Genomic DNA, 13,010 nt, shown 5'->3' on the forward strand with positions numbered 1-13,010 from the left:
AAAGGAATCTTTCCCCTAGAAATGAAATACCTGTCAATATTACATGACATACAATGTATGGCAAAAATCACTACAATATTGTAAAGTAAATAGCCTCCAACTAATAAAAATAAACAAAAAAAAAAATTACATGACATAGAAAACAACTTTTTTCTCAACCACAATCATAATGCCAAAGTTAGAGGATCCTTCAGGGAAGGAACTATAAAAGTGACAAACATCCTGAGTGATGCAGAAACACAAGCAAGTCTGCCTCCATGAGCAATCCTTTATTTCCAGAAAACTTTGACTGGATAATGTTCCTTGTTGTTGGAGAAGGGCTTTCCAAGAGCATTTTAGGATAAAAGGCTTTGGGACTATATCAGCAAAAACCATTTTGTTTGCTTTACATCTCGGAAGGGTCAACATCTTCAGATGTTCAACCTTCTCCCAGCCTAAGAAGTTTATTTTTACAAAAGCGCTCAAAGGACTTGGGGACAGACAAACCCAAATCCCCTCACTGCCTTCTCCTTCCTGTAGATCAATGCCACCGTGCAGCAAGCTTCCCCAGATGTCCTTAATTATTTTCCTGAATTAAATGGCCTGGTAGACAGAAGAGAGGTTTTGGAGTTAGAGAGTGGGGTTTGAATCCTGACTCTGCTACTCACCAGCTCAGGGACCCTGAGCATTGAGCATTGAGTCCCTGTATTCTCTCCATAAAACAGAACAAATAATGTATATACAACATTATTTGGGACAAAAGAAATATCCAGTAAATGGCAGCTATGATTAGTGCAGCTGACTTCACAGTGTAAAGTACTCAGAGTATGTGTTAAGTCATCTCCGACTCTTTGGGACCCCATGAACTGTAGCCCACCAGGCTCCTCTGTTCATGGGATTTTCCAGGCAAGAACACTGGAGTGGGTTGTCATTTCCTCCTCCAGGGGGTCTTCCCAAACCCATGTCTCCTGCATCTCCTGTACTGGCAGGTGAATTCTTTACCACTGAGCCGCCTGGGCTTCCCCAAAGCACTCAGGTGGGGCAGAAAGTGGGCAGCTTATTAATATTGAAGCAATCTCTCTTCCTCCTTCTCTATCCACAGAAGGGACTATTTCCCCAACGCCTTTCCAGAACACACTGGAACTCTCTGCACGCCCAGATCGATGGGAGATATCAAAAGGTTTTACTGGTATCCTGGTACCATTTCTACCAGTGTCTTACCATAACCCCCCCATTTGGGGACCCCTACCACCCATGTACACTATTCTTCCACTCTGGGAGCAATCAGCTCTTCTGTTCCACATAGACTGCCTTCCTCCATGTCTTCAGCACTTCTCTCAGTTTTGTTCTCTAGATTACTTCCTCCAGCTTCCAGGTCAATTGCCTAGTTGCAATCTGGGCCTTATATTTATTCCTCCATCTATTCAGCTCTCCTACCATCTCCTCCAGTGTACTAAGTGCTCCGATGGTCCCTGATACACAAGCTACCACGTCTCAACATCTTACTGTCCCATGCCACACTGAGCCCAGAGCCGCTTGGTGCTTGTACACATTTGTGGAGTGAAGGTCTCTGAAGTCAGACCTCAGGGATGAGAAAATTAGTTAAAGCAGGTTCACCATAGTAGCAAATCAGAAATGTCATAAAGGACAAGTTCAGGTAGCCCAAAACCATGACAAGTTTTCCAGCTGCATTCATAGAAATTCAGATTAAACAGGAGTGCATCTAATTTGGTCTTCCCCAAAGTCACTCGAATTTGTTGGTAAGGGCATTCATTTCATGGACTTCTTGTGAGCAAAGGAGAATCTATCTGTAATTTGCCAGACTGAGGCTCCAGATGCCTGTAAACATGCCACCTAACAATAACACCTCTCCTAGGGGCTCAACCATGAATACAAAACTGTCAATATTGGTCAAGAGCCTCAAACTCTAAACTCATAGGCTCAAGTCAAGAACTCACTCAATGAAGCTTATCAAAACCTGTATACAGTTTTTCAACCTCAACTCTTTATTCCTTTTACCTTTGCCAAAACAAGTAATCTCACCTGTGACTCCTTTCCAGTTCTAGCTCATATGTGACCAAACCCAGCAACCTTCTCCAGAACCTCCCCTTTCACCAAGCAGCTCTTGAGACAGTGCCAGCATAGGTCATTTGTCCAAGATGCCTCATGTGTCCGAGATGCAACCCAGTGGGAACCAGCTGACCAGCTAGGTGAGGATGTAGTTGGGGCTCCAGGACAGGCACAGGGTCACAGGGTCGAAGCCCTGCCCTCCCAACTTCAAAACTGAACTCCTTCTCTTGAACTAACAAGCCGCTTTGTTGACTGCCTTGCTAAATTACAGAGGAACAAGATCACAAGTTGACCTGAAAAACAAAAAATGAAGGATGTTAGCCTTTAAAAAGAAAAAATACTGGCAACATGAGCTCCATTATCTGAGGTCTGGAAGGATGTTCCCAGTGGAAATTGATCTGAATTATTTCAATGTTATCATGATTCTGAGTACTCCTTCTTGAAAGTGCTACTGTCATTAAGATCTTCACAAATCACATATGTTATGTGCCAGATAACAAAATGCTCAAGGAAAGATGCAACTAAACTATTGGGTGGAACTCCTACTAGCCTCTTTTATCAACTGCAATTGACAGTGGCATTTTAAAATGCACACACTCTCATCTCCCAAGCAACTGTATGTTAAGTGTCTATATCACTTGAGCACGGAGTCCCCAGTGGAGTTCCACCTGAGGACAGTGTGCCTTGCTGGTCTTTGCAGCTTCCAGAGGCACATCCACTCCTCTCAATGGAGTCCTTTGGAACCTAGTGTCAGACAGCTACGGAGAAAGCCATACTGAGATCATGTGAAATGGGACTGGAGTTGGAAATGGAAAAATGGTACTAATTCCACTAAATTTGCGAGTCCTGTAACAGGACTGACAACTGAAGAAACACTACTTGACCAAAGGTTTTCCTTATCTTGAACTTGAGGTACTTCCTATAATTAACACAATCATTAAAGTTAAAAGAAAACTAAAAAACTGCCTGTAATCACAATTAATTCTAAACAGCCAAAATTAGCACAAGGTTTTTCTACTTTTGCATGAAGAAAATGGTCCCAGGGAAAGATTCAACCTTTGGGACTTTTGTGGGCCTTTCCTTGATTTGAACTTACAGCCAAAGAGCAGTGTTTATTTTGAGAGAAAAAGAAAACCCAGTTGAAAAATCCATTAAGATTCAAATTGGGCCAACAGACGGAATATATGAGGCCAGTTCAATATTAAAGATTCAGTGTCCACTGTAAGCTGAAAGGACAGACCTATAGACTGGATTCCTTTTTTTTTTCTCCTAAAGGGACACTGTAAATACCACCCTAAATTCTGGTACAGTAGCAAGAAGCTTGGATTAAAGAAGCGAAAGTTTAAGATTTTAAATTCCAGTTACTGACTGCTAGGGAATGAATTTAGGCAAACCATTATACCACTCTGAGCCACAGAATATAAGGAGACTGGAGCAGAAGATCTTCTGGGGACTTCCTTAGTAGTCCAGTGGTTAAGACTTCGCCTTCCAGTGCAGGGGGTGCAGGTTTGATTCCTGGTTGGGAAGCTAAGATCCCACATGCCTGGCCACCAGAAAACCAAAACCAAATTGTAACAAATTCAATAAAGACTAAGATTTTAAAAAGATCTTCTGAGTCTAAGAAAACTGCCTGCAGCTTAAGTTTCAGATTCAAGTTTGAACCTCAAGCTCTGCCATTATTGAAATACGTGAACCAGGAACAAAACATTTAACTAGTCTCTGTATCAGGTGTACCATCAGAAAAAAGGGGCAGCCTCAATATTTCCCCAATTGCAGGAAAGTTTATGAGATGAATTTAAGCAATATTTAAATTCCACTTAGAAGATTTTAGGGGATGGACAGGCACAGTATTAAACACTCAATCACACAATGAGAAAATGCTCTCTAGCACTTTAGATTTGTAAAAGCTGTATTACCTTAAGGAGAAAGTTTCTGTTAGATCTTCTCTTCAATGTTTCTATAACACGTGCTTAATTTCCCGTTTTTAACAAAGTAAGAACCAGTTTCAGAGTCAGTGCCTTTATAAAGCAGGCTTATTTTATAGACAATTTAAAAAACAATTCATTTTCATTCTAATTATTTTAAAAATTACCTTTTTATTTCAGACAACTGACATCAGTTTTCAATTTAGAGAACCAATATAAGGTTAACTTTTTAAAAATATATGTATTGATAACTATAAATGTGTGAGTCCATTGAAAGAATCTGAGGGGTTTACATGCTGCCTACCTCCAGGTTCTAGTGAGGAGTAAATGAGGCAATGGAGGGGAAGGCCCAGCCCACACTACGCTCATCTACCTGCGGTCAAGGGGCAAAATTTTTCTCAGTGAGGAATCAGAGGAGAAGGTACAGTATAAGCAAAATCCATCAACCACAAAGGATGGATGTAAGAATTCCAGAACAATGAGCTCAGAAAAAGCACGAAGGGGTTCCTAAAGTAGAAATCAGAGAAAAGAAGAAAACCCATAGAGGGAGTCAGCTAACAGTTACTGAGCCAGACTATGTCTCATCACCAGTGAGAAAACATGGTGCGGTGGATGCCTCGTACGGTCCAGGACAAAGCTATCAAAATGGTCAGAGTCTTATTTGGAAGAGCCTTGAATGCCAAAATCATTATGGTGTCAGATCCTTAACGTCTTTTGACATTTGTTTAGCACCGAGTACTCTACCTTGGTGTTCGAAAAATATTTGCTAAAGGAATGAATTTCAGTTTAATGGTATTTTTTGTATATTGAAGTGAAGTGAAGTGAAATGAAGTGAAGTTGCTCAGTCGTGTCTGACTCTTTGCGATCCCATGGACTGTAGCCCAGCAGGCTCCTCTGTCCATGGGATTCTGCAGGCAAGAATACTGGAATGGGTTGCCATTTCCTTCTCCAGGGGATCTTCCCGACCCAGGGATCGAACCCAGGTCTCCCGCATTGCAGGCAGACGCTTTAACCTCTGAGCCACCAGGGAAGCCCCCATAGACAAATAGATACACACACACATTTTAAAAATCTTCCTCTTCCCTCCTTCCAATACCAGAAATTACACCTCACTCCAGCTAAAGTAAACTGCCACTTCCATCCCAAAGCCTTGCATTGCGGAGTGGAGAAGAGTCTACAGATCAGTCTAAAAGCCATTATTCTGGGCCTTTACATCCTCTCTTACAGCCTTTCCAAGGAAAGCTGCTGCTTAGTGTTACTTTATGTCAAACTTGGATCATCTAAATACCAGATCCAATCAAATTCAAGCTGCCATACCCTTGAGGACTTGCTTCTTCCAGAAAACAAGCTTGGTTTGACTCTTGACAAAAACTATTCCCAACCTGACATCCTACAGAAATTTTGCAAATCAAGAGTAAACGGGGCTACGGACCACCAGCCCAGGTGGGATACATGAGTCAGGTGCTCGGGCCTGGTGCACTGGGAGGACCCTGAGGAGTCGGGTGGGGAGGGAGGTGGGAGGGGGGATCGGGATGGGGAATACGTGTAACTATATGGCTGATTCATGTCAATGTATGACAAAACCCACTGAAATGTTGTAAAGTGATTGGCCTCCAACTAATAAAATAATATTTAAAAAAAAAAAAAAAAAAAAAAGAGTAAACGGGGCTATGAAACCCAAACAACTTCTTAGCAGTTCCTTCCCTCTTCCCATGTCTGTTTCAATCATGAAATCTCTTGCTCCTTTTTTTCCCTTCTGCTTCCTTCCACTCCTAATTTTTTATGATCTTTGAAACAATTAACTCAAAGCAATGCTTTAGAAAACTTTTTGTCTTGCCCATCTGCCCCCAGTGAGAGTCTTCTGAGATATTTAGAAATATCCTTATAAGGTTAGTCTATTTCTCATCCTTTCTTGGAGGATGAACATATCTCAAAAGTCAGTTAGCTTTCTATTATATATTGGCTTAATAGGATTGCACTATAAGAAACAAAGTCTATACTCAAAATGGAGATGCCCAGAATAGAGAGTCCAAATGAATATTTTCTTTCAGAGAGAATCTCCAGATGGTGAGTCGGAAATGAGACAAATGTCTCATCATGTCTCACTACATCATGTTTGCTCCACTGAAACTTACTGAGATCACCAACCACTTTTTTCCTTTGCATTTAAGATAAAATTCTTCTTTGGGTTCTATGAATCAAGTCTTCATCCACCTAATGTGGATAAATAGATCTAATTCCAACCCCATCTCACTTCTTCTTCCTCTCCTCCCACCATCTTCTTTTCTTCCGTCATCACGTTCATCAAAACACTCCTATGTATTCCATGGGTATTTCCACTCTACCTCTCAAAACCCACACAATCTGTTACACTAATACTGTCCCTCAGGACATTTCTCTGGGCAGCTCCTATCAAAGAATCACACTTTTCCCTAAATACACATCTAGAGAATATAAAAGTTTGAATGGCTCTTTAGAAGTCATGTACTCAACCTCTTTCATTTCATCGAGAAACTAAATCTTAAGAAAGTAAAATGACTTGCCCAGGGTCACATGACTGCTTAGTGGGTTTCTAGAATTACATGCAGAATATAATTACATCAAATTATATGTAATTATATGTAAAATTTGGAGTGTACATGCCTGCGTATGTTTTTTCTGAAAAGAGAATCCATAGCTTTCAGCATATTCTTCATGCAGTCCAGAATACTGTCCCAATAAATAATAACCACTGATTGGCTTCATATATACAAAATTCTTCCCAAAAAAGTGTCTGGTACTAAACACCAGTTACCATAAAACACTTTGACTTCGAGAGTAGCCAAATAAAATGTTTTGACTTCCAAATGCTTCTTGGAAGTTGGATTTAGCGTAGAAAATGTTGCAATTCTAAACAAATACACATAAACACATACAGACACACACACATAAAGAATGAATAAAAGAAAAGATCCTATACATAAAAGGTTATTTTGATTTTTTAAGTAATTAAATTCTAAATTACTTAGTGAATTAAATAATAAATTAATGTGCAAATAAAAGTAGTTTAATGTGAAATGTAACAGACTAGATCACTTTCTCAAAGCACAGCTGCCTCAAAAAAGAGAAATGAAACTGAGTGGAATCAGAATTGTTTGTTCTACAAAAAGTAAGCTGGTCTAAGTACATACTAATATTTCTCAACCTATCACAAACCTAACCTTAACTAGTTATTTCTCATATAATTCTACTTCTAATGCTTTTCTGTGATTATCACATCATTTGAATTCATCTTTCAGAATATAGAAAACCAACAGTAGTTTCCCATTCTCTTTGACTTATTCAAGATAGCATTTATTGAATCCGCTTCCATATCAAGGAGAGTAAATTAAGGACTGGAACCTTAATCCTAGAGAATTAGGATTCTCTAGGATTCTAGGACCTTAATCCTAGAAGAATCCTAGACCTCCTCCTAGAGAAGCATACACTCAAGAACAAGACAAATAAATGTTAAGTATAACCAAAAAAAAAAACTCATGCAATTAAACCCATGACATTAATAGTGCTGTGATCCAATCCTATGGGAGCAAAAAAGAAAGGGATAATTAATTTTAACTCAGTGTTGGCAGGAAGGTGTGAATCCAGGAGAGCTTATGAGAAAGATGGCATTTAAATCAGGTCTTAAGAGTAAATTTTCAAAATGGGAAAAGACAGGATTTCAAGTTTTCTTTTGTTTTAGGAACCAAGTCTGATGCTCCTCGGAGTAAATGCTCTTTGCTTTAAAACAGCTTACTGTCTCAACAGAATGCAGAATAACCAAAGGCTCTACCTGAAAACAATTTTTCTTACAAGATTTTCTTACTCTGGCTTCAGATATTTCTAAAATGTGCCTCTCTAACAACATCTATGCAGGTTACCAGGGAACTATTTTCAGTCGTAAATATCCAAATGAAAAGTGAGACGCATTCTTTGCCTTTAGCGAGTATTTCATTTGTCAAAATTCAATATTTTAACAAAGCCCTTACCGTGTAATTGGTAAATTCGTGGAAACCAGACTGCCTGGGATGCAACCTCAGCGTCACTCCTTACTTACAAACTCCATGGTCAGGCTACTTACCCTGTCTACACCTCAGTTTCCCTGTCCGTAAAATGAAAATGATAACAGAACCCACCTCATGTGGTTCTCGACAGAGTGAACTAAGTTATTACATGTAAAATGCTTGAAACACCCAGCATAAGGTAAATCAATAATAAGCATAACTTTTTACCAAGAAAAATCTTTTCTAAGAGTTTACGTCTAAGGTGCTACACCAATCTAATAAGAAAAAGTCTCCCATTCTGTCTCACCTTTATTTAAGCTGACTTTGAAAATGGATTTGCTCAGAGAAAGATGCTGTAAGAAAAAAGCTAAAGGTGATTCCTAGACAGTAACATCAGTAACAGAAAAACAGGTTATTTCAGAAGGTCTCTGACATATTGAGGGATAAAACAAACGGAAATCATATTGTACAATAAGCAATTTTAAAAATTCACCAAAGATTTGACAGCTAAGCTAATAGTTCCCTTCCCTTTTTCTTTTGTTCCTTATCCTTTTACAACCAAACCCTCTATCCATTTTTTATGTATTACACAGGGAAAGATTTGGAGATCATTATAGACAGAAATATTTGACTGAAACAACTGCAAATTTTTTATTTTAAACCAAGAGCTAGAGTTGAGCAAATTTTACTGTCTGTCCTTCCCATGGTGTTGCAATCCCTATGCAATCAATGTCCCAACACGCTGAAGAGAATTTGGCTGGCCCATTCAGGGCAACAAGGGAAATAAGACACAGGCTGTAGATTCCGTTAAGGACTAGAGCAGATATATGTACCAGAACTCAGCGAGCATCCTCGCAAAGTCCTCTGCCACAGCAACTGAAACTGCACCACCTCACTGCTTAGAGTGGCGTCAAAGAAATCTGGGGCTCGCTGGATAGGTTCAAAACTTAGCTCTGCCAGTTGCAAGGCGTGTGGCCAGAAACTCTGTTTCTTAGTCTGCAAAATAGGGATAACAGGTAGATTTGTGGTTAAAATTAAAATAGTATTTGAAAAGCATTTGAAATAGTATTTGGCACCTGGTGTTATCTATTAAATAAATATTGCAGTAACTTCCACACTTATGATTATTTCCACATGCAGATATGAAGAAGGTTTCAGTTTTAGTGTAAGCCCTCCCCCAGAACAGTTAAATTAAAGCAAATTTTCAGCAAGATCTTTAAAATTTGATATGGAGGTAACTGACCATAAAGAGTATTAAATTTCCATTATTTCTTTACCATCTAGATAGTAAATAAAAATGTATTTGGAATTTAGAGTATTTTAGAAATGCAAAAACGATATATCTATTGGAATTTTCTAGACTGTCAGAGGTTCAAGAATTAAGGAAGAAGTTATTAAGGAATCTAAGGCAATGTCCATTTAATGTTTTAGGAGCTGAAAATAAAAACAGCAAGGATATTAACAATTTACAATCATGCTGAATAGAGCATAAGCAACTTAGCTTATGGGAAGGAAGATCCCCTAAAAAGAATTTTAACAAAAAATATTACAACTTCTCTCCATATAAGATAAATACTACAGAAGATAAAAAACTGTGTCACTGAGTTTCATTTGGTTTCATTCATTTTTAATAATGTAAGCATTAAGACTTTTTAATGTAAGCATTAAGAGCAGAGGTTGGAAACAATCAAACCCTAATCACCCTTTTCCAATCTAAGCTAGTCTTACATGAACTGTAAATATGCCCTAAGTCAAAAGGTGTCCAGGCTTCATTATAGGCTTCTATTTAGATGTAAATTGAGAGCTGAGATTTTAAATGCTCATCTGAAGGGGAGACACATATCACAAGTGTCCATTTCACAATGAGGTACATCATTCTGGAACACCAGGCTGGTCCCTGCAAGGGAGCTCAAGAATTACTCGGACTGCAGTAGCAATTCTTACCCCTTGAACTGTGGTCATCAAAGGCTGGTCACTCTGATTCTACTGCTTTTTCTCAAGCAAATACCACTGTGCTCTGTGTATCTAATGTTTTGCCAAAACTCTTATCATGGATTAACTTAATGCAAAAAGCATTAAAGCTCCTAAAAAAGGAGCATTTGGGAATGGACACATGTATGTGTGACTAAGTTCCTTTATTGTCACCTGAAACTATCAAATATTGTTAATCACTTATACTTTAATATAAAATTAAAAGTTAAAAAAAAGGAGTACTTGGAGAACAGGCTGACAAAGAAAACTTTGTACTTGAAAATTATTTACCATCAGAAGAGGTTCTACTACAGAACCTTCTCCCTTTGCTCTCACACTCCCTTTGATTTAGGATAAGTGTCTCAAGAGAATGACATGAACAGAAAGCGTCCATTAATTTCCTAGTAATTATGAGGAAAATGGGCTGAAATAAAAGAGGAGATAAGAAACTAAGTACTTCTTTAGTTGAGTTTTAAATTTTGTCTGAAAAGATCGAAACTTAGGCTTGGGTCCCAAACTATTGTTTAAAGAACCATTAAAACTCTGCTTTTGAACTTGCAAAATTTTGTGAGGTGTTCTTTGATGGGAGGTGGGAATCGGTCCTTAGAAAGTGACTAGTTGATTTTTATCACCAAGGAATTTTTTTAAATATCAAATTTATCGTCTATTACATGAATGCATATACCACGCACTCACTTCCTTGTTTCACTGAAAAGTCCTGGTTTTAAAAGCTGACGGTATCGCTTTTGCAAAAGACAAGGGCCAATTATTTCCAATGCCACATTTCTTTTTCTCCCTTTTTCTTTCTCTCTCTCTGTTTTCTTTTATCTTGTTTATTCCCTTCTTTTTGATGAGTGCTGAAAAACAAGCACCTACACACAACCCTAGCACTGGCCCACGCCCCAAAAACGTTCCATTTAGCAACTCTCTGGGAGTTGGGAACCATTCTAAAACACAAGCAGAAGCACTTTCGCCTGATCCCCCAGGTTTCCTCCCAGTCTACAACCACCCGTCTTCACCGGATCTCGGTCGGAACCGCAGCGGGCGACAAAGCCTCTTACAGCCTGGCCTCACTCCGACCAAGGAGCCGATTCCCAGGCCACCGGCCAGGAGGCGCTGTGGATCAGTGCCCCCCGTGGCCACCGGCAGCCGGCGCCCAACCCTCCCTCCCCCCACCGCGAAGCGCAGGCCGCCCGCGGAGCCGCGAGCTCTGCACCGCCCGCCGGGGTTACTCTCGGTCATTCTGCTGCACCGTCTCACCCCAGCTTCCCCATCTGTGCCCTGCCTGGAGCTGCTCCAAGAGACACGCAGCAAAGGGCAGGAAGATGGGGGGGAGCAGAGGGAAGGGTCACCTCAGCTCCAGGTTCCCGCAAGCCCCCCTCCCCACCGTTTGTTAAAGAAACAAAACTCTCGTCCCTCCGCCCCGCCCGTCTCCCCCACCCCCATCCCCAGCCTCCCACAGCGTCAGAGGCGGCGGCTCCTGGAAGCGTTTGGAGACTATGGGACAGGAACCCCCTGATCAAACAAAGCCCCCGAGGCCTCAAAAGAGCACTAGCGCTAAGGGCCCCCACTCGCATTCTTGGTGAGCCATAAAGCGCCGCTCCCGTCCGGGGGCGCAGGGGACCTATCCCCAGATCAGAGCCCGACCCGGACTAGCTGCTTAGGAACCGAGGGGATTCTGACGCCTGGCAATTTTCCCGGTGGGCGCCGGCCGACCCGCAGCCAGAGAGGGTTCCAACCGGCTCAGGCGCTTCCAAACAAAGGGAATAGCTCAGTGCCAGACCTGCCACTCTCCTTACTCCAGCGGCAGCGCCTCCAGCACCACCGGGAGCCCCCGATTCCACTGCGCCCCAGCCACTGCGCTCGGGTCTCCGCGCGCCCAGAGATGCTCCCCGAGCTCCACCGCGGGCGAACCCTGAGCGCAGAGATGTCGCGTCTTTGGGTCTCCAGAGCTCCTCCTAGGACATCCTCTCCACATTTACAAGCCCCTGTTTGCGCTGCAGTAGGTGGGGATGTGGGGGTTCGGACTAAAGTCCCCGAAACCCAGAGCTTCCCAAAGTCCCCTCGGCCCGAAACGAAACAATAACGTCCAAGTCGCTGGAGAGACTCTTACCTGTTTTCCACTTTTGTGTTTGTGGCTCTTTCCCCAACCCCTTGAAAAACCCTTCGGGAAAGAAGGAGCGTAAAGGGAGCAAAGCGCCCCGAGAAATTGGCTGTGGCGGCGCTGGTTGCACGCCCCTCTTCTGCCCACCTGCGCCCGGGGAGAGAGAGAGGTGTCGGCGCGTCTCTGCCGGCCCCGGCAGCACTCACTCTGCCTCGGAATTACCGGGGTTTTGCCGCGACTAGTTCCTTTTATAGATTCGGCGGCGCTGAGCGCTGGGGTTACTATCGGTCAAAGCCTGTTCTCTCCCTCCTTCCCCGCCCCCTTCCCGGCCTCTGTTTATGTAGTTCAGTCACTCAGCAGAAAGCACGTGGAGCCGCGTCCCGCCCCTTAAACGGGCGACGTCCAGCCGCGCGCGGGGCTGGGGGCGGAGGGCGCCAGTGGGGTGCAGCCAGCCTACCCTCGGCGTAGGTGCGCGCCCCGCGCCCCAGACCCGCCCGCCGGCGCAGGGATAGGGGCGAACGCCGGTCTTGGGAGTGAGCCCGCCAGAGACTCTTATCCAGGTTCAGGGCAACCAATAGCTTTCGCTAAACTAGTTCTTTCAGCAACTTTTGTTTCCTTTGTTAATTTACTCAGCTGGAGGGACTTGGGGGGCGGAGATAGGAGAAGGAAGGGGAAGAGAAAGCAAGGCTGAAACCCCTAGGGATGCCAACCCTTTCGTCTTTTTTTTTTTTTTTCCTTTAAATGCCCAGATTTGGGAGAAGATGGACAGTCCTCTGGACAATTGACTGGTTTTGTTGTCCACCACAAACCCTGACTTTGGAATTCAAGGACCTTTGGGGTTCCCAATTTTGGACCTCCCAAGTCCCAGGAGGACCCCTGAAAACTGTCTTGCTCCCTCCCTTGGCAAACTGGGAGGAGGGGGGGAGGCCACAGAAAACCCGA

General features: G+C 42.4%; 1 protein-coding gene across 3 annotated transcripts in view; it reads right to left on the reverse strand.

Annotated features, from left to right (window-relative positions):
• The window catches only part of ABCA1 (ATP binding cassette subfamily A member 1), a 131,853-nt gene extending 119,575 nt beyond the window's left edge, over positions 1-12,278 (reverse strand). For 2 of the 3 annotated variants that reach the window (XM_065946636.1, XM_065946638.1), the window contains exon 1: positions 12,078-12,278. The gene's annotated coding sequence lies outside the window, so the exon portion shown is untranslated. Of the gene's footprint in view, positions 1-2,022; positions 2,343-12,077 lie in introns of all 3 variants that reach the window. The other variant, XM_065946637.1, reaches the window with a different exon arrangement.
• Positions 12,279-13,010: the final 732 nt, after the last annotated feature.

Source organism: Muntiacus reevesi, chromosome 10 (assembly GCF_963930625.1).
Source record: "Muntiacus reevesi chromosome 10, mMunRee1.1, whole genome shotgun sequence".
Taxonomy (NCBI): Eukaryota; Metazoa; Chordata; class Mammalia; order Artiodactyla; family Cervidae; genus Muntiacus; species Muntiacus reevesi.